At 34.7% G+C, this 23952-nt stretch overlaps 1 long non-coding RNA gene across 3 annotated transcripts in view; it reads left to right on the top strand.

Moving 5' to 3' along the window:
- The first annotated feature begins 517 nt into the window (after positions 1–517).
- LOC123570068 (uncharacterized) overlaps positions 518–23952 on the top strand; it is a 45246-nt gene continuing 21811 nt past the window's right edge. Inside the window, exons 1-4 of one of the 3 annotated variants that reach the window (XR_006694062.2) lie at positions 518–5546; positions 6768–6938; positions 8490–8607; positions 8690–9163. This is a non-coding gene — a long non-coding RNA (uncharacterized lncRNA). Of the gene's footprint in view, positions 5547–6767; positions 6939–8489; positions 8608–8689; positions 9164–23952 lie in introns of those variants that run through there. The other 2 variants (XR_010582885.1, XR_012427055.1) reach the window with 2 other exon arrangements.

The following is a 23952-nucleotide window of genomic DNA, read 5'->3' as shown; positions in this document are numbered from 1 at the left end:
GAGGTGAATAATAATGCCTTTGTCTCTATCCTTATCAGCTTAATTGTAGCTCAAACCCTCTCTCTTTTTCTGTCTAACTCAGAAATGTATAGAATCTTTCCAAAGGTGGGATTAGAAGGTGCACAATTCAAACACATTGTATTTATTAGTATTTATTATGTGTCTACAGAAGACTTAACGGTAACTTTCCAAGAAAATATGATGAAACCTTTTTGTGTAAGTATCAATTGTAGGATCATTTGGAGATGATAGATAGATAGATAGATAGATAGATAGATAGATAGATAGATAGATAGACACAGATATATGCTTTTAATAATTATTTGTAATATAATTGAATTTTAAAATTTGTCTTTAAGCAATACTATGCCTTTAATAAATATATTATGATTTAGTTCAAATGAAGAACTAAAAATAAATCATTTTTATTTGTGTAAAGGTAACCAGGCTAATATGTTTCTCAGCAGGTCAATGTCCAAGTACAGCTATTAGATGGCATCCAGAAATAAATACTTGCATCTATAAGTATAAAGGTGACAGGTGTGTTGAATTGGTGGCTCGGATAGTATGAGTGACCTTGTTATAAGATAAAAAATGTTCTAAAGTAGTCTATAACTCTGAATCCCTCATCCAAGGAATTTTAAATGCAAGTATGAGTAACTCGTATTCATAGTTTGTGTTCATGCATATGTATTTTTTTCTTTTTCTTTTTTCTTTTTTTTTTGAGGTAGAGTCTTGCTCTGTCTCCTAGACTGAAGTGAAGTGATGAGATCTTGGCTCACTACAACCTCTGCCTCACGGGTTCAAGCAATTCTCCTGACTCAGCCTCCCGAGTAGCTGGGACTGCAGGAGTGTGCCACCACGCCTGGCTAATTTTTATATTTTTAGTAGAGCCAGGGTTTCACCATATTGGCCAGGCTGGTCTTGAACTCTGGACCTTGTGATCCACCTGCCTCGACCTCCCAAAGTGTTGGGATTACAGGCATGAGCCACCATTCCTGGCGATATTTTCGTTCTTACCAGTATAATGGAAATACTGCACAAAACTTGACTCCAGTCTTTTCATTTTATCTTTTGATAATGCACACAGACTACCAATGTTCTCTACCTTAGGTTTACTAATGAATATAGAAGGACTAAAGGAAAAAAGAAATGGATTGGCTTCTTTCCCTTTCTTTCTATGTCATTTTCAGCATAAGATGTTCTGTTACTGAAACACCAGGGTTTCAGGCTAGGTCCAAAAAAGCCAGTGACTGAGATGATGAGCATTATCAAGGAAGAAGACTTTAATCGGATGCTGCAGCTGAGGAGATGGGAGCTCAGTCTCAAATCCATCTCCCTGACCAACTAAAACAGGGGTTTATATAATAGGGAAGAAATGAAACAATGTGTAAGTAAATGGGAATCATGATGAATGATGTGTCCAGCAGCTCTTTGTCTGGATGTTATGACCTGGTGAGATTCAGTTCTTTCATATTGTGGGGAGGCCTAAAGGCTGTTTCCTGAGGAAGGAACTCAGATGAAACACACAAGTTCCAAGCTTTCAAACCAGAGGGGTGTATTTCTATGTTTATACAAAAAAACTGTCTATGGGACTATTGAATTGGTTTTAGTTGGATTATACAGGAAAGTAACCTGAGTAAGGAAAGGTATGATTGAATCACTTGATCATTTGCGTTTCTTCGAATGCCGTTGCTTTCTGTTTATATTCAAAGCTAGTTGTGCTTTTAATATGAAATACTGCCTGCTAGGTGTGTTGGGACAGTTAGTGCCTCTACTTATTTAGTTGAAGGAATCCACATTTATCTGTACTCACTTTGAGCCTTGTTGAACTCCCATAAATCATAAGTCCATTGGAATTCTGTGTTCCTAAGCATGACAAATGCTATATGTAAGTTGGTGACAAGAAACAACCAGAGGATATACATGCAGTATATACACATATTACACAACATTATATAACATACACACATATGCCATTATATGCATATATTACATAGTATGGTACATAATATATATACCATACATCAGACTTCACATTAAAAAATAACTTCAAAGAGACAATTAACAAGGATATTAAGACAGTGACATCATTACATTAAATAAAACACAGGGTTCTTTTGAGCACTGGACCCTGAGCACTGAATATATCACATGCTGTAAGACTGGACCTGGTTCCAGATGATAAGATTACTATAGAAAGGTCCAGTTGTAGATAAAACAAAGCAATGGTGTACAAGTCAAAGAAAACATTTCATTTAGAGAGTACAGAAGGATGGTTTTCCTAGAATAAAATTTCCAAAAGACCTAATTATTGTATTTAGGAGTGACAGGAGAGTTGGAAAAAAAAAAGTAGACATAAGTTTGTAAGAAGCAGATACAAAAAATAAAGGGTCTTAATATTTGATAATTAACAAATGATGAGAGGCTACAAGAAGCGGGTCTAGTATTTCAAAATGAAAACCAGATACCAAGTTCATGAACACTCACCGAGCAATGCAGCTTTGTAAGGGAAGTGTCTGGGAAGGCAGACATTGAGTGGAGTCTTTACAGTCTGGGGAGATGCTTCATTTGTGTGGAATTCTACAGTAGAGGATTCTGAACTCCTATTTCAGCATTCTGATCATTATGTGACTCTTATTTGAGACATTACAAAGAAGATAACTAGATCTAGACTTGGTAGAGTCCGCAGCAGAGGTCAATTCAAGTCTCATGAAGAAGTTCTTAAAAGAATACTTCAAAGATTAGCTTGTCTCAGGAAATATCCAGGATCACCAACTTTCTCTAAATGATGGTGTAATAGACACTTGGCGTTTTACCCTTTGAAAGCATTTTATCTACTTTGTAAGGCTTTGAAAAAGCTGAAAATTACTAAACTTTGTTCAACATTAAAGAACAATTCTGACAGTCTTAGTATGAGAAAGAATGTTAGCATTTTCTAAGTTATCAGCGATATCCACAATATATTAGGTAAAAAGAAAGAAAATAAGAATATCAGAATCTCCATGATTTCCCTGAATAAACAAGTATCAACTTGCATTCTCGTACATTTAGAAAACCATCAACTATCTGTAAAGTTTATAGAGAGAGCTACAATTTTATTCACTGCTACGATACTATTGGGATAAATTTTAATAAGTTTGCTTGGTTTAACATTTTCTACCACTAGTTAAAAAGTTCTCAGTTCTCCCAGGTATTTGACAAAGTACAGTTCAAAGGAAAATTCCAAATTGTTTATATTTCCTCTTCTCTTCAATCTAAAAATAAACCTAGTGTGCGCCTCCTATAGAAAGGGATAATACCTGTTTTATTAATATATCATTTGGTTGTTTTGAATATAGTGAGTACCTATATATTTATTCAGTACAGATTTATAATTTCTTAACCATAGTGTTGAAATAGGAAAGGTTCCCTTGTCTCCTTCGCAGGGCATGTGTCACAGGAAGTGACTCGCTTCTTCAGTGCCGCAGGCTGTGGGGCTCCAACCGCACAACAGTGTCTAGGGGTGAATGTTTAGAGCTCCTCAAGTCCCAGTGGGCACGTGCTACACGGTGCACTTTTAGTTTTGCTATCTATAGGCTTGTGTTAACCAGCTCAATTAGACCCTCTACCTTGTCGCAAGGACAGAGGGCTTTCTGTATCCCGGGTTCTTGCTTGGTGCACTGGAAGAATCCCATAACGCCTGGGCTTGGAGAATGAGTGCAAGGTTTCATTGAGTGGAAGTCGCTCTCAGCAGATGGCGGAGCCAGAAAGGAGACGGTTTCCCCCTGGAGTCGGGCCGCTTCGCAGCCGGGCTCTCCTCTGACTGCCCTGGCCAAACTCCACGTTCTGCCGGTGAGTGGCTTGAGGGCATGCCAGTGCCTGTCGGTGAGTTCCTATAGACGTCCAGCAGCCTGTGTGTTCCTCCGCTGATGTGCTTCTCTCTATGTGAAGCTGCCTCTGTGTGTTTTGTTTGTTTGTTTGTTTGAGACGGAGTCTGGCTCAGCTGCCCAGGCTGGAGTGCAGTGGGGTGATCTTGGCTCAGTGCAACCACCATCTCCCGGGTTCAAGGGATTCTCCCGTCTCAGCCTCCCTAGTAGCTGGGATTACAGGCATGTACCACCACACCCAACTAATTTTTGTATTTTAGTAGAGATGGGGTTTCACCATGTTGGCCAGGCTGGTCTCGAACTCCTGACCTCAGATGATCCATCCACTTAGTCCTCCCAAAGTGCTAGTATTACAGACGTCAGCCACCCTACCCGGCTTGCCTCTATGCCTTCTTTAGCGGATCAGCTCCTCTTGACGTCCAGCCACAGTGACATCTGCCTACTAGGGTCTCTGGGGGTTTTACAGGCACAGGATGGGGCATGGCAGGCGAGGGTAGTCTTGGGAAATGCAACATTTGGGCATGAAGACAGGAGCACCTGTCGTCACCTAAGTTCCTAGGAACAAGCCCTGCGGTGGAGCCCTAGCCAGGGACCACCCCTCCTCTATCCAGCATTTCTCCCCTGCTCTGTATCATTTAAAGGGACCCTGACCTTCCCCTCCCAGCAATTCCCTTCCATATCGATGTCATAGTTAAAGCAAATTGTATTTGTTCTTTAGGCATTTTCATATAATTTTTTATAATTTGTGTTCAGTGTTATTCTAAGAAAAAAACTTGCTTCTATTTGATTAGTGTATTTTGTTTTGTTTGACGTTAAAAGAGTTATGCATTATAGAAGAGAAGCCATTGGAAAACTAGATACGTGAGAATGTGTGGAGCTCTAAATACATTGTTCAAAACATAGAATATACAGCTTTTAGAGAAAAAGCAATGTGTGACTGTTAAAAGAAATAACAGGGAAATAATGGGATAAATAAAAATATATAAATATAAACATACATATGAATCAACTGTGTCATTTCTATCAAATAAGTTCTATATATGTTTAAGACAAACTAAATAGAAAAATAGACAAGAAAGGGAGAAGAATAAAATGGAAAATAACTAAAAAATGAGAATTAAAATTAAAAATATGACACAACGTAAAGGCGGAAATGTAAAAAGGAGTGAATCCGAAGTAAAAGATCAGGGACATATGTTGCAAACCTTTGAAATGCTAGCAAGTAATTTAGTAAAATATGAGGAAGCTATTATATATGCATTTTATCAGTTCCAAAAGGAAAACAAGAAAAAGAAGTAAAAAGAAAAGGAAAAGAAGGAAAAAGAAGTACTTACCTAACAGTATATGGTAGAAAGTGGGGCTAAGAAAAATAATAAGTACGCTAAAAACAGAAGGAGATCACCAACTGACCTCAATTTTGTAGGCATGAACACCTAGTTTTGAAGATAGTGTGAAATACTACTACTACTTCTACTACCATTAGCAGCTATCTTAGTTAGAATGCTGTAAGAAAGGCAATATTTATTTAAATTTAATATAAGCAATAAACCTTTTGTTTTTTCTTCTCCACAGGAGTTTAGGAGGGTTTAATGAGACTACTTCCACGGTTCAGTGAGGTTGTCCAGGACCCAGGCACTTTCCAGGTGTAGGCTCTGCCACAGTGTTCTTCCAATGATGGTAAGAGGACTCCAGGCCATCAGGTTCTCAGACAGCCATGCCCAAAGGCAGGAAAATACGATAAATATTTTGTTTATGATATTCTTCCTCTTTCTGTTAGGAATAGCAATAGTTCTTAAAACTCCAAGCAGCATTTCTTTATATTCCAAAGGCCAAACTAGTTCATATTCACAACCCTAAGTGAATCTAGGGCAAAAATGGGATGAAACTCCACAGGCAGCCATGACCAATTCTGATTCATCCCCTTGAGGTTTTATTAGTAAGGGGGGTAGGTAGAGTGAAGTGGAAATGACTTTGTGTTCCAGTAGTAAATACTGATGGAGATTTTTTCATTTATCAGGTACACTATACACATTTAAGTTTCTTCCAAACTTGGTATGTAGTTTATGCAGTTATTATCCCTATTTCACATGTGAACAAAAATAAAAAGGCTGCAAGATCAAGTAACTAACTTAAGAAAACAGCAAAATGATGCTGGCTATGTATAAAATTTTCTTTATATCTCTAGTTTACAATTAGAATACAAAACATATGAAGCATAAAAGTATGTATCATAATGAAATATGAATATTTTGCATAAAGCATTATTATATCATGAATTAAGCATTTAAACACTATTAGAAATATATACCCTTATAAATTATGACATAAGAAAAGTTTAACTCATTTTATGGATATCTGCTAGCACTAGTATTCCCCCAAGGGATTCATTGTCTATGGGAAATTGGATATTAAGATGTAAGTGTCATTTGTGTGTATATGTGTGCTTACATATTGATTTTAAAGATAGAGAAAAATATTCTTGCTAGAATAAGGAAAAAATGAAAAATTCTAATATTTATATTTAAAAATTTAAAAGTGTATGTATTAAGAGTTGACACAGACATCAAAGAGAGGTAATAGGTTTAAAGTTCACCCTTGGGATAAATAAAAGATAAACTTTCATATTGGGACAGAGAATGCAAAGAAGTAATTAAGAATTTATTTTTGGTTACCTCTATTCCACTAAGGTATAAACTCCGCTGACCTAAAGGCCTGTAATCACAACCTTGTTCTGTAGGGAATGTAACAGGAAAAGGCATATAATATGTTTATTTCCTCCTAATTAATCCAAACTAGCCAACAATTACTTAAGGTAAATATAGAGTTTTCCTATGCATTTCAAAGCAGAAGCATTCATTTCTCAAAAGCAAAGGTTCTTTCTCACATATTTTTACCTAGATATTCCAGATGAAGGAGGGCCTTATTGGTAAGTCTCATTTCCCAAGGAATCAAGATGTCTGGAATCCAGGATACCAGAAGAGAGAACAGTTTTGCAAAAAAGGAAAGGTCCTCATCAATGAAGATCCAAAGAAAGAAGGCCCATGTGTGGGATGTAGATGTTTTAAGTAGGTAGGTGTTATAAAAAAGAGCTAGGATGGCCTTTGTGTGTTGATCTCAAAGTTGTTTATTTCTTCACAGCAAGCTCAGACCTGTTAGCTCAAAAGCCTGCTCATGCCAAACTCAGATTTTTATACATCCAATTGTTTTAGCATTGCTAAAATAAGCATATTTTTAGCTATCTAGAGCCTGCCTGCTTTGCATAACCCACAAATTTGTGCCCAACATCTGCTAACCATAGATAATGTAAAACCCAGGGTTATAAAGATATAAGCTACTGCATCACATTGGAGCTCTCTCACCCAAAGACTTCCCATCATGCTGCTAAAAAGCATTATGTAGACACATAACCTTCCTCTCCAATCCCCTTCTCCTCCAGGACTCCCTCTGTGCCCCTTCCATTCTGGATGGCGGCCCCCATGTTGCCATAGTATCTAGAGTTTCATGCTCTGAGGGACTCTCCTCACATGCAAGCTTTTCAAACAGTCCCCCAAATCAAGCTTGTGTGATCTACTGCAACTTCTTGTTTACATCTTTCTTTCTCACTCATCTCCCAAATCCCTTGAAGTCCCAACAGTAGGACAACAACTGAATATGTGTTCTGGCTATACTTGTCTCTGCTGTTTCACAAAGCTAATATACTTACAGAAAGAAGTAAAAAATCTTAAGAAGAGTCAGAAAAGATTTAGAATAACTTGACTGTGGAGAATGTGATGGGGGCCTAATTATATGTGTTTTCAGGCTGATCAAGTGAAAATGAAAACGATGAATTTATTGTAGTTCACTCCACATCATTTTTGTTTATTTCTGATTTTTTAATTGCATTGTTCAGCATTCGTGTGGCAAATAAAAGATGGAAGTTTAGGTTGATACAATGTTTGACATTTTTATAAATGGTGAAATGAATAGCAGAAGGAGTCAAGAGGTTAAAAGTGTAGGTACAACTCTATATTGTGGGTCTATATCTCAGCTATAGAAAAGTAAATGATGGTAAAAAATAGATTACGATAAATTTTAAAAATATATTAGAGCAGGTCTGTCCAATAGAACTTTCTGTAAAGACGGGAATGTTCTATAATATTGGTGTTTAATATAATGTTTACTAGCTGCTTGTGACTACTGAACACTTGAAATGTGGCTAGAGTGTCTGAAAAACAAAATCTAATTGTATTTTTATTTTTTAATTTTATTTATTATTTGTTCTTTAGTGATGAGTTCTCACTGTGCTGCCCAGGTTGGTCTCGATCTCTTCGTCTTGGGCTCAAGCAATCCTCCTGCTCTGTCTCATGAGTAGGTGGGACTACAGGTGCACACCATCATGCCCAGCTAATTGTATTTAATTTTAATTACTTATAATTAAAGTTTAAATAGCATCATGCAGGTAGTGGCTACCACATACAACAGCACAGTTCTAGAGATTGAATAAATCAATACACCTAGCACTTGTGGACAGATTTGAGTTTAATGTTTTAAAAGGCTGAGCTCATTTATAGTACGTTAATATAGGAAATATAAAGATCATTTGACAAAGCTGAATTGATTTTTCTTAAATTGTTTTAATAGGCTTATGAGGATGTACTATAATAAAAGCCTACTTACGCTCATACCTGGAGGGATTAGGCAAGGTTTTCGCAGCGACAGGCCTATTTGAGCTGTGTTTTCTCCTCTGCTTTGGAAGGCAGTAAGTCAATTCTAATATAGGTGTTGATCTGTTGACAAGCAATGAGTTACCATTTAACATGGAAATTTGTTTATATCTGTAGGATACAGTAAACTATGAGGAACCAGTAAGTCGTGCCAGAAATTTATCCTCGTGTTTGATGAAAAAACAAGCAAACAAACAAACTCTGAAGGAAAGGAGAGGAAAAGAAGAAGCGAGGAATAAACCAAGGGAAAATTGAGGCGTATGTTCTTAATAGAAGATGTGATGGGATATGGATTGGCTCTGTGTCCTCCCCCAAATGTCATTTTGAATGGTAATCCCCATAATCCCCACTTGCCAAGGGAGGGAGCTGGTGGGAGGTGATTGGATCATGGGGGCAGTTTCATGAGATAGTGAGTTCTCACGAGATCTGATGGTTTTATAAGCATCTGGCATTTGCCCTGCGTCTCTCACCTGCCGCCATTTAAGACGCGCCTTTGTTTCTCCTTTGCCTTCTGTTCTGACTGTAAGTTTCCTAAAGCCTCCCAACTATTCATAACTGTGAGTCAATTAAACCTGCTTCCTTTATAAAGTACCCCGTATTGGGTATTTCTTTACAGTGGTGTGTAAAGGGACTAATACACTGTGCAATTCCATATCTTGTTTATTGTCTTTTATAAACTCGATTTTTTCCCAAGTGATTTCTGGTTTGTAACCTTGGGTTTTTCAAGCTGATAGTTCCAATTTCTTTTAAAAGATCCAGTTTGTTGATCTGTTATCCATTTGGTCTAAAAATTATTATATTAAACTCCACCTTAATTGGCTCTTTCAAACTGTTTTAGAGGCTACATTCACTGTGAAAAGAAGAACGACAAAATATGGCAACCAGATTCTCAATGAATATTTGATGAGTTTTGATGTATGAAGATTTTGATAGTCTGCAGTATGTGTATTTATTGTACTCAAATGAAATCTGGAAAACTCTCTGATTTACAAATTCCAAAGTTGCCTTTCTTCCTACAATCTCACCTAGACTTACATGCTTATAATATAAGCCCATTTTCTTTTGTGCATTTTAATGCAGAGGTAAGAGATGATCACATGCAATCACCTTATGCTTTGCTTTCTTTTCTATATAGCACAGAGAAAATGCAATTTTTAAATTCCCATGTTATCTCTATAGTGTCTTTTAAAAAGTGGTTATTTTTGAAAGCAGCAAGATAATTTTTTGTTTCAACATATGGTACTTAGTTGTTTCTCAGCTGAGGAGGAAGAAAAAAAGTATTTTATTCAGGCAAATCATTTATATGACTTGCAAATTATCTAAAGTTGCTGACTACTGACATTATAGTTTTCTAAACTATGCCACCCTATTTGGAAGTTTTGATATTCTATTATGCCTGGACTTTTAATTGTTTTTATTTAGTCAATTTATCAGAATAGCATTTAAGTAGTGTTGATGTTCATTTTCATCCTTGTAAAGGAAAAATTTTACAACAGGCAGCCCATTTCAGTGGCACTAACAAAATATGTACCTATATTTCTATTTATATGTATAAGTATATTAATGTATCCAAGGTCAGCAAGAATTTTTATATGAAATTAAAGAGGTTATGTGCTCTGTTTATTTCCTAATGATTTCAGCATATCATGGACGCATTCTCACTTACCGGTATTATTGTCCAAGAATCACAGACAGGATCCTATAAATGCACGAGGGTTCTTTAGTTGTAACTAATTCGCATTCTCATGCATAGAAGAATATTTAGTTTAGTTCGGCATACTAATTATAACATTTCCGTAGGGTAGAAAAATAGAGCAGAGTCAAAACTACTTGTAAGTAGAACATTTTAAACAAAGATATAAATATCACCTACTTAAGCACCTTATTATGCCCTAAATTAGACTGGAGATCAGACATCCAAGGTATTAATACTCTAAACTTTTTTCCTAAGGTGTAAAAGGGAAGCTAGTGTCATAGCCAGAACCAGTACTAATATCTTGGATGCCTGATCACCAGCCAATTGTAATTTCTGTGTGTATGTGTTTACATCATTGAATGAGGACATTCTATTTGTAGTTAAGCCTTTGTCTTACTGCTTTTTTTCAAATAAAAAAATACAATAGGTTACATAGTATATTAATAGGCATTCAGGAAAGAATGCATCAACTAATTTTAAAAAATGAGGGTCAACATCAATTGTTTATATTCCTTTAAAATTAAAGCAAAAAAAGCACAGAAGCAGAGAGAAAATTAAGGTTAAAATAAATATTCATGGGGGAAACTTCCAAACCCCAGAAAGGGGGTACTTCATACCAATGTCCCTAACCCACTCATGCCTCCTCTTTGATATCTGATAATCCTTAAGAATAATGTTTAAAAATGCAACATCTGGACTCAATTTTGCCTGGGTTCAAATTGCAGCTCTGCCATTTAGTATCTGTATAAACTTAACCGAAATTACTTGTGCCTCAGTTTATTTTATGTTAAATGGGTGAGACATTATATGAGGACAGCTCCCTGAAAATACAATTAATGTTTGTAATTGTTGTTGTTATTATTTGTTTTTACTTTGATTTTGACTTCTCTGATATAGTGGCATCTTTAAGCATAGATGAATACTTCCTGGTCAAAACAACTCAGCCAGGTACCCTGAACATTAGCAACTTACTGAGGGCACAGAGAGTTTCCTCCTAATGATTTCACTAGTTTCATAAAATACTTTTATAAATTCTACTTTATAATAAAAAATCAAAGACAGATAGTTATTAAAAGACAATTACTCTAAATACACGTATTAAAATATAAAGTCATATATTGTTCACTGATACGATTCTTTTTTTTTAAGTGCCACCGGGAAGCCAGTTGTCAGAACTATAGAAAAAATATTTTATGTTTCTTTATGCTTACGGCTTTCTGAACATCTTTAAGCATAGAGAAAATAAAATATTTTTATAATACCACAACTGGATTTAACCTTTAAAAATAAGGCAACAGAAAAGATGAATTGAATTAGTGGACAATATATGACCAGAACAGATACTTGGACTTCCTGAGATTTGCTGGCTTGGAAAATAATTTGTCACTCAACTAGAACTGATTCATTCTGAAGTCTATGGACGTTTGGACTTGGTTTGAAAAGAAGTACAGGCAGTAATTTTTAAATGGCTTGAAATAAAGTTGTTGAAAAACCTGAAACGTATCCCGAAAATGTGGTTCACTAAACAATAAAAAACAATTATTGAACAGTTAGTTCTTTAGAGAATAAATTTTATGAAAAAAATCTGATCTGAAATATTAATATAATTATTTTCCACAGAGAGTATGACTGAAAGCTAAAATAATTGCTTTTTTCATGAATTTGCACATTATAATACATATGATAAAACTACAGCTTATAAATGAGTAAGCACTAAAAACATATAAAACAAAAACAGAAACAAAACTGCATTTAAGCCAATTGGAACAGAGCTTCCTAAGATAAATTTACAGAAATAGCAGTAGGCTACAACATTCTTATTTAGAGATGGAGAGATTAAAATTTCATACATTTATTATTACAGGAATTATATTTCTGTTCATTATTTGGTTTTTGCAAACAAATAAATTATACTTGTGTTTGTTTAATGAAGTTTATTCAAAAAATAACTTCTATAGAGATTCATAAATGATATTCATAAGTGGAATTCATGAGAGCAGCATTAAATATCCTGCAATTTGAGTGCAGGATATTTTCTCAAAATAATTCTGGCATATTCCTTTTGTAGTATTCAATTTCTCTATGATAATGTACAAAAAGACTTATGTAAAGTGGAAATTTAAGAAAGACTTAACTAATAGCTTGGGGGAAGTCCGTTTATTTTAGTACTTTTGTCTGTAAAACTGAAATGGGCAAAAAAAAAAAATGGAAACACTAAATTTCATTATTAAAAAGTAAAACTTTCTCTACAGCACTGCTGTTTATTAATGCTTTATCTAGTACAACTGTAGGGAAAAATATAAATGGTTCCTTTTTCATTTAAGTTTCACCTTTATATCTTGTTGCTAAATGTGTAAGCATTTTGAGTCTCTGAAACAAATAGCAGCAATCTACATATTTGCTTTAATGGCATTAATAGTTAATGAAGACTTCTGTACATGCACCGTTAAAATCATATTCTTAGTTTTCTCTATTACTGGCCTCAAAAAGGGCTTAAATATTCTCAGGGAAATAAAAAAGTTCTAGTGTTAAGATAATAGTTATTTGTCCAGGTGAATTATTATTGACATTCAGGCAATTTTATCATAGAGTGGTTTCTGACTTGAACTTCAATAGAATTATTATTACCTTTCCTCTTATGTGCACATTACTAATTCTATTAACTATAAGAGAAAAGAAATGCTTCACTTCAATACTTGGAGACTTAATCCTTGCATTTGATTGAACTCTCCATGTGGAAAAAGTGAACCTGAGCGTGCAACTTAAGTTTTGTGCAGTTCGAGTAAATGAAAAAGCCCTAGGCCTGACACTAATCTTTTGAATTTATAGATTTCTTATTTGACAGCACAAACTGCTTGGCTAACTTTGCCGTAGTTTTAAAATGAGCTACTACCTAAATTCTAGCAGGAGAGTCTGACCTGTGAGAGTATTTTACTGCTGAAACAAGCAATAGCTTAAATCTAAATTTTGTATTAAAATTAAAATTAATAAAAATAAATTATTTGGTCACTACTTATATTATGCCCTCATGGTTCTCCTTATTTCTATCATAACACTTTCAATAATTTCTTCAGTGTTTATGTCTTTGAAGAATGGATAAAACCTGATTTATTTGTGATTCTTCAGAACCTTGGATAGTGCTTGCTCATAGAAATAGTAATTTATTTGTTGAATCAATGATTGCAATTATGTGCTTAGGTACCTGGGGCAATTGATAATAAAAGAACAGGCAGCATGACCAGAGGTGGCTATTTTTCAAACATTTATGTGATTATATATCTTAATACTTTTATTATACTTTTTTTTCTATTAGTTCAATGGAGCCACAGAAATGATCTAATATTTCCACCAGGTCACATTATAAATTTAATAACAGATTTAGGCATATGTGTATGGAATAATATTCTAGATTTCAAACCAAGAAACATCTAAAAACACAAATATTTCCAGCTTTCGTATTCAAAGGGCAATATAGTGAATGTACTCATCATGTAGCATGTTAAGTTTGGCCAGACTCATACCTTTGCTTAAATTGGTGTTCATAGGTTCACTACAAAACTAGAAACCAAGTAATACAAACATTATACTACATAAGAACTACATAGATCCTCGAATTCTCCTTTTTCCCACAAAGTGAAAAAGCAGGACAGATCAAAAGAGCCAAGACTCTGAGGTTTAAACCGTTATGCCAGAAGAAAACATATTAGCAATCAGCCCATGAAGAAAACATATCAGCAATCAGGGCATGAAGAAAACATGTTTGCAACCTGGGGTCTTTCTAATGCTAAAGTTACTTGCAGACTTTTATTTTTGATTTCTTACTATATGAACAGTCCTGAAAATGGCTTATTCATGGCCTTAAATCAACTGGATAATCCTTGAGACATCTACCTCTTGAACTGAAGTATACCAACTGCCTGTCCCTTTCTTTTTGTTCTGTGCTGTGCATGTATGTGCTACAACTAATCTGTAGAGTAAGGGTGAGTTTTCCCTGGAAAATTGATTTTTCATTTAATTTCCTTTCATGGCAAGATTAGATTGCAAGGCTCAGCGGCCCTTTATGATTTCTTTTACTTTTAAGAAATTCACTTGAGTGCTACTTTATCATTAGATGAGATATAATCCTTGATGAAAAATTTTGAATTGTTCTTCACACCTGTTTTCTTGAGAAAATAGTAATTTTTTTCTTGAGAAAATAGTAATTTTTTGAGGCAGAGAAGCAGTTAAGAGATATAATTTTGACTTTTTCCAGCTTCAATTCAAATCAAGTAAAAATTTGCATACTCATATTTATACATAAAGCAAAATACACAGAAATATATTATCTTGATATAAATAAAATTAAGGCTTGCTTTAAGCAACTTGGATTGCCTGTAGATTACCTATATTTTCTACCTTTTTAAAACATCTCTCTTCACCTGCACGACCTCCCCTACTGAAGAATACAAGTGAGTTATATTATCATTTGGGGTCACCCTTCTTTAATCAAACTACACTGGACTCACTCTTATTCCTACTGTTATGATCTCTGATTTCACATGGCCCAAAGCATGTGTTACTGAGTACGCATTTCTCTAATTCCCTTACAGCCAGTTTCACACACACACACACACACACACACACACACACACACAACCCAGAAACAAAATAAAAACAAAAACCTTCTGATATTGTGTTTTATCCTTTTTTAGCCAGGGCTATTGGCTGTCCCTCTAATAAGGAAGACAAAAAGGAAGACCTTTTAAGAAGGAGGGTTATGGGTTATTTCCTTGCTAGATTAATAGTAATGGTGAAGTAACTTAACAGGCATGCTCAGTAAGTATTTATAGATAGGAAACTAGGTATCAGGAAGACTCTAATTAGAGATATAGATTTGCAAGCCATTTACATTGAGATTGAAGCCATGATTATTCTCAACAAACAGCATCTTGTAATTGCTACAGCCTAATGTATACATATCCAATCCTGAGGAAGGATGGATTCTATTAAGTTGGAAAAATGGTACATAAAAATGCAATCAGAGAACGAAAGACAGATTTTTTTTTTAAATTTATTTATTATTATTATACTTTAAGTTGTAGGGTACATGTGCATAACGTGCAGGTTTGTTACATATGTATACTTGTGCCATGTTGGTGTGTTGCACCCATCAACTTGTCATTTACATCAGGTATAACTCCCAATGCAATCCCTCCCCCCTCCCCCCTCCCCATGATAGGCCCCGGACAGATAGATTAAATCAATTTCAAGCATATGAAGTCTGAAATAAAGTAATTTTAAGTATGTATTTATGTCATACTTGTAAAAATCTAGAGTTTAATCTAGGTTTAAATGATGTAATTATTTGTTCCCCCAATTCTACATTAAAATTAATGGTGAATTGGAAATAAGTTTGAATTTATATATGAAACAATAAATATATTTTCTTCTGCTCCTAATTTTGCCACACAAAACACATATTTTTACTTTGTTCATTCACATAGCAACTGGATAATTACCTAATATACATTTTTTAGCAAATTACAGTCATCCCTCAGTATCCCCTGGGGATTGCTTCCAGGACCTCCAGCTATCAAAATTTGCAGATATTCAAGTTCCTGACATGAATGATGTAGTGTTTGTGTGTAACTTATGCACATTCTCCAATATATACTAATCATCCCTAGATTACTTATAATACCACACACAATGTAAATGCTATGTAAATATTTGTTATATTGTGTTGTTTAGGACATAGTGACAAGAAAATCTATACATGTTCTGTACAGATGCAGTATACTTAAATATTATTGGTCTGTGGTTGATTGAATCCATGGATGTGGAACCCATGAATAATTAGGGCAATATTTACATATCTTGGCTTATTTTCTCATCTGTAGAAAGTAAAAATGTTCATATACCAATTGTGGTGATTGCGTGACATGCCGAGTGATAGCAGATAGCAACCATTATATCTCCTGCCAAATACTAATTTATTCATTTCCTTTATTTAATTTTGGTATAATTTACATTCATTGTTTAAATAACTTATTGTTTTCTATCGTTGAGCCAAATATGTTACTCCGTGTTTTTCCACCTTCTATTTGTTCGTCAACCAAATATAAAATTTTCAGGTGGTGCTGAGTGCCCACAGCCATTGCCAGAAGCATAGAGGCAATTGATTTGATAGTTGTTGTTTTTGGATCACCGTGAGTCTGGCACTTCTAAGGATCTTCTGTAGCCAACTCAGCTTGGCTCATGGGGCAATATCAACTCCCAGGCCAATATGAGAGACCTGCTGAGTAAAATAAATTACTTGAAGTGGTACAAAAGCAAGATTTTATTTTATTCTTATTTTTCAGTCCCCAAATGTGTTGATCTTCTTCCACCAAAAACATCCTCTATCTAGAGACCACAGGTGGCAGAAGGATCTTTAAAGGATCCAGTGAGAGAATAAACAACCACCTATTTATTAATATTAGAATGTAATATCATTCTAATATTGAATGTAATATCATTCTAATATTGAATGTAATATCAAATAAAGAGAATATCAAATAAATATCAAATATCACATAAAAATATTTTTTAAGATTAAACAATGACATCATATTTTAAGCTTAATGATATCTGCTCTAATTTAATTCACGTTCCATCTCTGTCAGTCTAGGTAGAAATATTCATAAGCTCCCTGAGATTTTTTCCTAAAGTTAACTTCAATAATATGTTTTAGAATGATAAATATTTAAGAAATTACTTCTCCTTATTACTAGTTGGAGTATCACCATTGCTTTTGATAAAAATTATTATTTTTTTATTCTGAAAATGAGTGAAGAATATGTATTTGAAGCTGTGTTTCTTTAAAAGTTTGCTAGGTTTTAACATGCTTGTTGGTTCCTGTTCTGATATGTTAGTGGAATTAGAAAAGTCAAAGTTCTGAAAGGGCCAAAAATCCTCTCTTTCATTGTTAAGGGTTTTACGGTTTACTGAATACTATGCAGAGTTACCTCTTTTCCTAAAAGATTGAGTTATTTCAAAACACTTAATTGTGTGCAACTTAATTCCTGAGACAGATTTATGTTTAGAACACAGGCTCATTCAAATACTGTTGAGCAAATTAATGTATTATTTTTAATTTATACAAGATTTTTTCTTAAATTATATCAATTTTGCTAATTGAAAAATTTTGCCAGTTTTTTACAGTGAGCAAATGATTATAACAATTGCCTATGTAACTGCTATTAGAGTAAAAAAGATCAACATTTAGAAGCAGAAATTCTCCTCCACAATAGTTCTGTGTCTTTGTAAGAGCCAGCTGTCCTCAACCACAATTGTTTTCATCTGTGTAGTTGCAATGATGATACGTCCTCTATCACTCATCAAGATTATTATGGTTATAATCCTTGATGGGATTTTGAGCTCTTGGATTGAATGTTAACACAAAGATAATGTAGTTCTGTTTCAAAACTATTGTAAAACCCCCTTTATACTTCTTTAGCAGTTCATTTTATAGCACTATTTATTTTTATATATTTGTTAATTTATTTACCTCTTACTCATTGTTACCAACCTCTTTGGGAACCGCTCCAGACATCTATATACAACTCTTAAATGCTTTGATAAAGATATAGACATAATGCTAATCTAAAATACATGGAAAAGTTAGACTCTTCTATATGGGAAAAAGATTATCTCAGAACAGTTCTTAATATTGCCATCTTTATATTTTAATATCATAATATCATAACCAAAAAACCTCATACCTTTTAACAGCATGGTGTTAAGGTTTGTATCCTTTTGCTCTTCTGGTATAGTGATAGTTGTACATTTACATTAGTTATGGGGACAACACTAAAATGTTTTTTTTTTTTAATTGGGCTTATGATTGTACAATTTTGGAAAGGCATTTTTTTTATGAGAAGGTTTACACATTACATCATATACTCTTGGAGTAGAATTATAAGTATCAATGAAAGTCATTGTAGTGATGACCAGCTTGGGAAATTACAAATAGGCACAATTGCAAGAATAGCCTATGTGCTATGTAATGGTTCGAGTTGATAGATTGTGATGTCATTTCATTAATTGGAACTTGGAGAGGTTCACTTCTGGTAGGAATAAAACAAGTTTGAACTTAAATATATGGAGGATGAGGGATATTTATGGCATCAGAAAGGTGGTGTCAATCAGACTGAAAAGTGCTGGAAGCGTGGAGTTCATAGTTGTGGCCTGAACATTAGTATCATCTGCAATTGAGGGAGAGGGAGGGGCACTTGAATCTAGATTTGTGGATTATGTCTCTCTGAAAAAGGGTAGCAAGCAGAACAGAAAAAGACTGAGATCAAACTTTTAGAAATCTCTAACACATAAAAGACAGACATGAGAGAGTCAGCTAAGGTGACAGAAAGTAATAACAAGAGGTTAAGCAAAAATCAAGAGTGTATTCTGTTACAGTAGTTTTTAAAAAATGATTCAGGAAGGAGAGTGATCAACAAAGAGAAACACATTTTAGACATTAAATACAAGTGGATAAATGTCTTGTTACAAATGCAAACAAACATATACATTCAATTGAGAGTGTAGGATAATCCCTGTGTTCATGGCACTGTGCTAGGTGATTGGGATTTGAAAGCTATATTTTAAATGTGTGAGTAGGGGGCGCCTCTAGAATGGATGAGTAGGGAGCTTGTAAATACTCTCTCCAAAAAGTAAAAACATAGACAAAATTGTCAAAAACAATTACATTAGCATTCTGGTCATTGACCAAAGGCATACAAAAACTGAGAAATGTTTACTCAAGATGAAGTGCTGAACAGTGGGAGTCTGTAGTGTTTTAGCCTGGTGTGGCAACCATCTTCCCCATTGTATCTTCAGTTCATGGAGAAAGTGCAGACCACAGGAACTTGCATCCTTATTGACAAAAAGACCTGATTTGATTTGATATGAGACCATGGAAAAGTCCACACAAGGAAAGACAGTTGAAACCATAAGGAAACAATTCCAGAAGAATAGTAAACATTCTGAGAGGGCCAACATCACATTTAGACTTTGCCATGATAGTTTGGGGCACAGACCATCAGAAGAGTCAAAAAGTTAACAGGAAGTTCTGGGTAACCAGACTGGTATAAAGAGCCCTGATAAGATTTTATATAACCCTGGTAGTATAGAATTCTGTGTACCTGTGCAAGGTTCTTTGCACAATCAGGAAACAAAAACAGAGACAGCTTTATTCATCTATTTGTATGTGGATATAACTATGAGGCCATAAGCATACAGAAACAAAAGACTGGGGAAGAATTGCAAAAACAGTGAAATTTTAATGTGTTCCTAATTCACGTACAAATCTATCAGCAAATGGTAAAAGACTACTTGCACAATAATTTTAAGTATAACCACTCACCAATCATTGGCTGATGACTAAGCTATGCTGATTTAAAGGAACTCCTAGGAAGGCAGCATGAAAATTGTCTTAAATAAAATAAGTCAGTCATAGAAAGACAATACTCCATGTTTTCACTTACAGGTGGAAACGTAAAATGTTTATCTTACTGACGTGGAAAATACGAAAGTAGTTACTAGAGACTGGGAGGTACAGAGGGAGGGGAAATATGGAAAGGTCAGTTAATGAATGAAAAATTGCAGCTAGATAGGAATAATAAGTTCTAGTGTTCTATAGCACTGTAGGGTAACCATAGTTAACTAATTTACTGTATATTTTCAAATAGCTAGAAGATAGATTTTTGATTGATCTCAGTACAAGAAAATGATCAATGCTTGAGGTGATGGATATAGCAATTACCCTGATTTTATCAGTACACATTGTATACATGTCTTGAAATATCACCTTGTATCCCTTAAATATGTACAATTACTATGTGCCAATTAAAAATATAATAATTAAAATTTTGAAACTGAGCAGAGACTTCAGTGGCAATTCATTTGGGACAGACTTACTCTATTGAATTAGTTGAAACAAACAAATAAAACAAAATCAGCACTGATTAGAATCTAGGGTTGCAACAATATTTTAGCTAAAATATGCAATTTTGAACAAAATATAATGAGATACACAAAGAAACAGAAAACTGTAACTTATGCACTCAGGGAACAAAACTAACAAGAAATGGTCTTGAAGTGTCACTGATGAAGGATTTAGCAGATAAAAATTTCAAACATGCTGCGATAAATATGGTTAGAGAACTAAAGGAGACTGTGTATAAAGAATGAAGGTATCAATGGGAAATAAGAACCTATCAAATGCAGAACAACAATTAGTACAAATTATAAAGAACAGCCAACCAAACTCTTGGAGTTAAAAAGCTAAATAATTGAAATAAAAATTCACTAGAGATTAACAGCAAATGTGGCATGCCAAAAATAATCAGTGAATGTGAAGATAAAGTAAAATAGATAATCCAGGCTGAGAAACAGAAAAGAATAAAGAAATATAAACAGAGCCTTAGAAGCCTGTAATACACCATCAAGTTTACCAACACATGTACAGTGGGAGTCCTGGAAAATGAATAGAAAAAGAAACGGTTGAAAAAACATTTGAAGTGATGGCCAAACACTTCCTATATTTGATGAAAAAGTTGATCCACAAATTCAAGAACTAAACAGATTCTAAGTATTACACTGTTTATTTCCCATAGAAAGCCATTCCACTCTCATGCAGTTGCAGAAATTGGCTAAGATGTCTAGTAAGCAAAATTATCAAAAGACTAAAAAATATCAATGAATGATTTTTTGGGAGACATTAATCCAGTGTAATGTCCTCCACAAAAAGCACTCACTAATCCTGTCATCTCCTCTAGTTAAGTAGTCTATTATTGGTTTTTCTTACAGGACCTTCTGTTGTCAGTGTATTACTTACCTTTGGAATATAAAACAACTGTAACTAGCTGTTAGAGCCCAATAGAATAGACACTGGTAATACTAAAGCAAATTTTGGAGTCCAGAAACCTTTATGGCCTGGGTTGCCTCAACCCAAATCAGAAAATGAATTTTACCTGGAAAGTAGTTAGCTGACACTCCCCAGCACCCAATATGGTTAGATGAGTTGTAAGAATTCTAGAGTACAGATGCTTAGAATATTGTCAGCTTACAAGTTCATGATTTGCCATTCACTAGTATCCAGGTTTTTACATGAAGCCACAGGGCTCCAAAAGTGAGCACTCTGGTGAAAAAGGCAGGAAGTTCATGCATTTTAATGACTTGGATTCATAAGTCACAGAGTGTCACTTCTAATTTACTCTATTGGTTGAAGCAGTCACAAGTCCACCCAGATTCAAGGGGAAGGGACACAGACCCTACCACTCAATGAGAACAATGTCAAAAAATTACAATCCATGTTTTAAAACCACCATAGCCTGCCTTCTGACTTCAATGTATTTACTTTTCTCACATATATAAAATACAAATTTCCACTTTCAACACCCAACACCCATTTTAAGTTGCTTTTAATTACAGAATCAGGGGTAAAGCCCAAGTTTTCATCATCTAAATTAGATTCAGCTGCAGATGAGGTTTCTTGAGTTTGGTTGCTGAAGTTTGATTTCTCTTAACCTGAAAAACTGTAAATTAAACAAATAAACTGCACTTTGGGAGGCCAAGGTGGGTGGATTGCTTGAGGTCAGGAGTTCGAGACCAGCCTGGACAACATGGTGAAACTCAGCCTCTACTAAAAATACAGCAATTAGCTGGGCATTTTGCTATTTTAATGTGTTCCTAATTCACGTACAAATTTATCAGCAAATGGTAAAAGATTACTTGCACAATAATGTTAAATATTTTTTAATTTTGCTGGGTGGGTGCCTGTAATCCCAGCTACTCCAGAGGCTGAGGCAGGAGAATTGCTTGAACCTGGGAGCCAGAGGTTGCAGTGAGCCAAGATTGCACCATTGCACTCCAGCCTGAGTGACAAAGCGAACTCCATCTCAAAAAAAAAAAATTTTGAATAAGCCATATCTCTCTTCTATTCTCCCAACAAACAATGGTGGAATTGACATACTATAAGCTCAATAGACAAGCTGTCCACAAAGGTAGGATGTGGGAGATGCAGCAGTCACTGGTCCATAGCAATTTTGAAGCCAGTCAGGCACAAACAACAGTTTTTTGCTTAGGCTTAGTACATTTCCATGAGATTGCATTTTCAATGTGTCATTATTCAGGGAGAGACAAAAGACTGACAAAAACTGCAGACTCAAACTAGATATCCCTTTGTTTAATAAAACAACTTAGTTGATATTTGAATACTCAAAATTACATATGAAGCTAACTAGGTTCATGTAATATGAGATAACAAAATGCAATGATTTTAAACAAGATGTAAATGTATTTCTCTCTCATATAATAGTCTGAGAAATAGGGCAGAACTTTGATAGTGGCTTGAGAAACTGAGAAACCAGCTCAAATCAGTTTCTTTAACTGACATCCTTAGCATTGCATGCCCCAAGATGGATCAAAAATACTTACGAAAACAGAAAACACAAAATTCACATATATAGTAAGCAGTAACCTTTTGTCAGATTCATGGAATATATAAAATGAATTTTTTTCCAAATAATATTTAATTTTATAGGTAAGTACTTAACCTATTCAATTAAATATAAATAGTATTAATTTGCAATCAGAATATATTTTTTCCTAAATGTGCACCCACACACCTGCAAGTACAAAATATAAATTCATTCAAATTTACATCTATTATATGTGGACTAGGAAACTACAGGGATTTGATGTTTTTAATTAAAAATACTAATTAAAAATATTATGGATGTTTTACTTCCCTATCTTTACAAGTCCCTTAGGTAAACATGGATGCTGATTTTAAGAGATATATATACTTTTGCTTAATTAATGCTTCAGCAGTGATATAACTAATTAGAAAAAATATTTTATAGATGCAACTTCAATTGAGTTATACATTTTTCTTCCTTAGATAGATTCCTAGGATGCTCTGGTGATGAATTACTGGAAGCAAAGCCTCATTCCTAGTTGCAGATTTCTTTTACTCTATTGCTTTCTTGCCCTCTTTGTTTGGTCACTGCCACTTTTAGACTTGATTTCTAAATTAAATCACTACATTACTGAATTAAATAGTGTTGAAAATTCATGTCCACCTGGAATCCATGAATGTAACCTTATTTGTAAATAGGATTTTTGCAGATGTAATTAGTTAAGATGAGATCATGCTTAATTGGGATGGGCCTTAAATCCAATAAGTGACATCCTCATCGGAAGAGGACAGAAGCCACAGACACACACACACACAGGGAAGAAGGCCATGCGAAGACAGGGACAAAAACTGGAGAGCTATAGCTATAGGCCAAGGCCAGGATTGTTTAGAGATACCAACAGCTACAAAAAGGGAAGAAATAATTCCTCTTTTAAGACTTTAGAAAGTATATGGATCTACCAATACTTTGATATAAAACTTTCAGACTCCAAAATTGTGAGAAAATAATACATTTCTGGGTTTTTTGTTTGTTTGTTTGTTTTGTTTGTTTGTTTGAGATGGTGTCTCACTCTGTTGCCCAGGCTGGAGTGCAGTGGTGCAATCTCGGCTCACTGCAAGCTCCGCCTCCCGGGTTCACTCCATTCTCCTGCCTCAGCCTCCCCAGCAGCCGGGACTACAGGTGCTCGCCACCACGACCAACTAATTTTTGTATTTTTAGTAGAGACAGGGTTTCATCGTGTTAGCCAG

The sequence above is a fragment of the Macaca fascicularis genome, chromosome 18, assembly GCF_037993035.2.
Source record: "Macaca fascicularis isolate 582-1 chromosome 18, T2T-MFA8v1.1".
NCBI lineage: Eukaryota > Metazoa > Chordata > Mammalia > Primates > Cercopithecidae > Macaca > Macaca fascicularis.
This window is presented reverse-complemented; position numbering and strand designations above follow the sequence as displayed.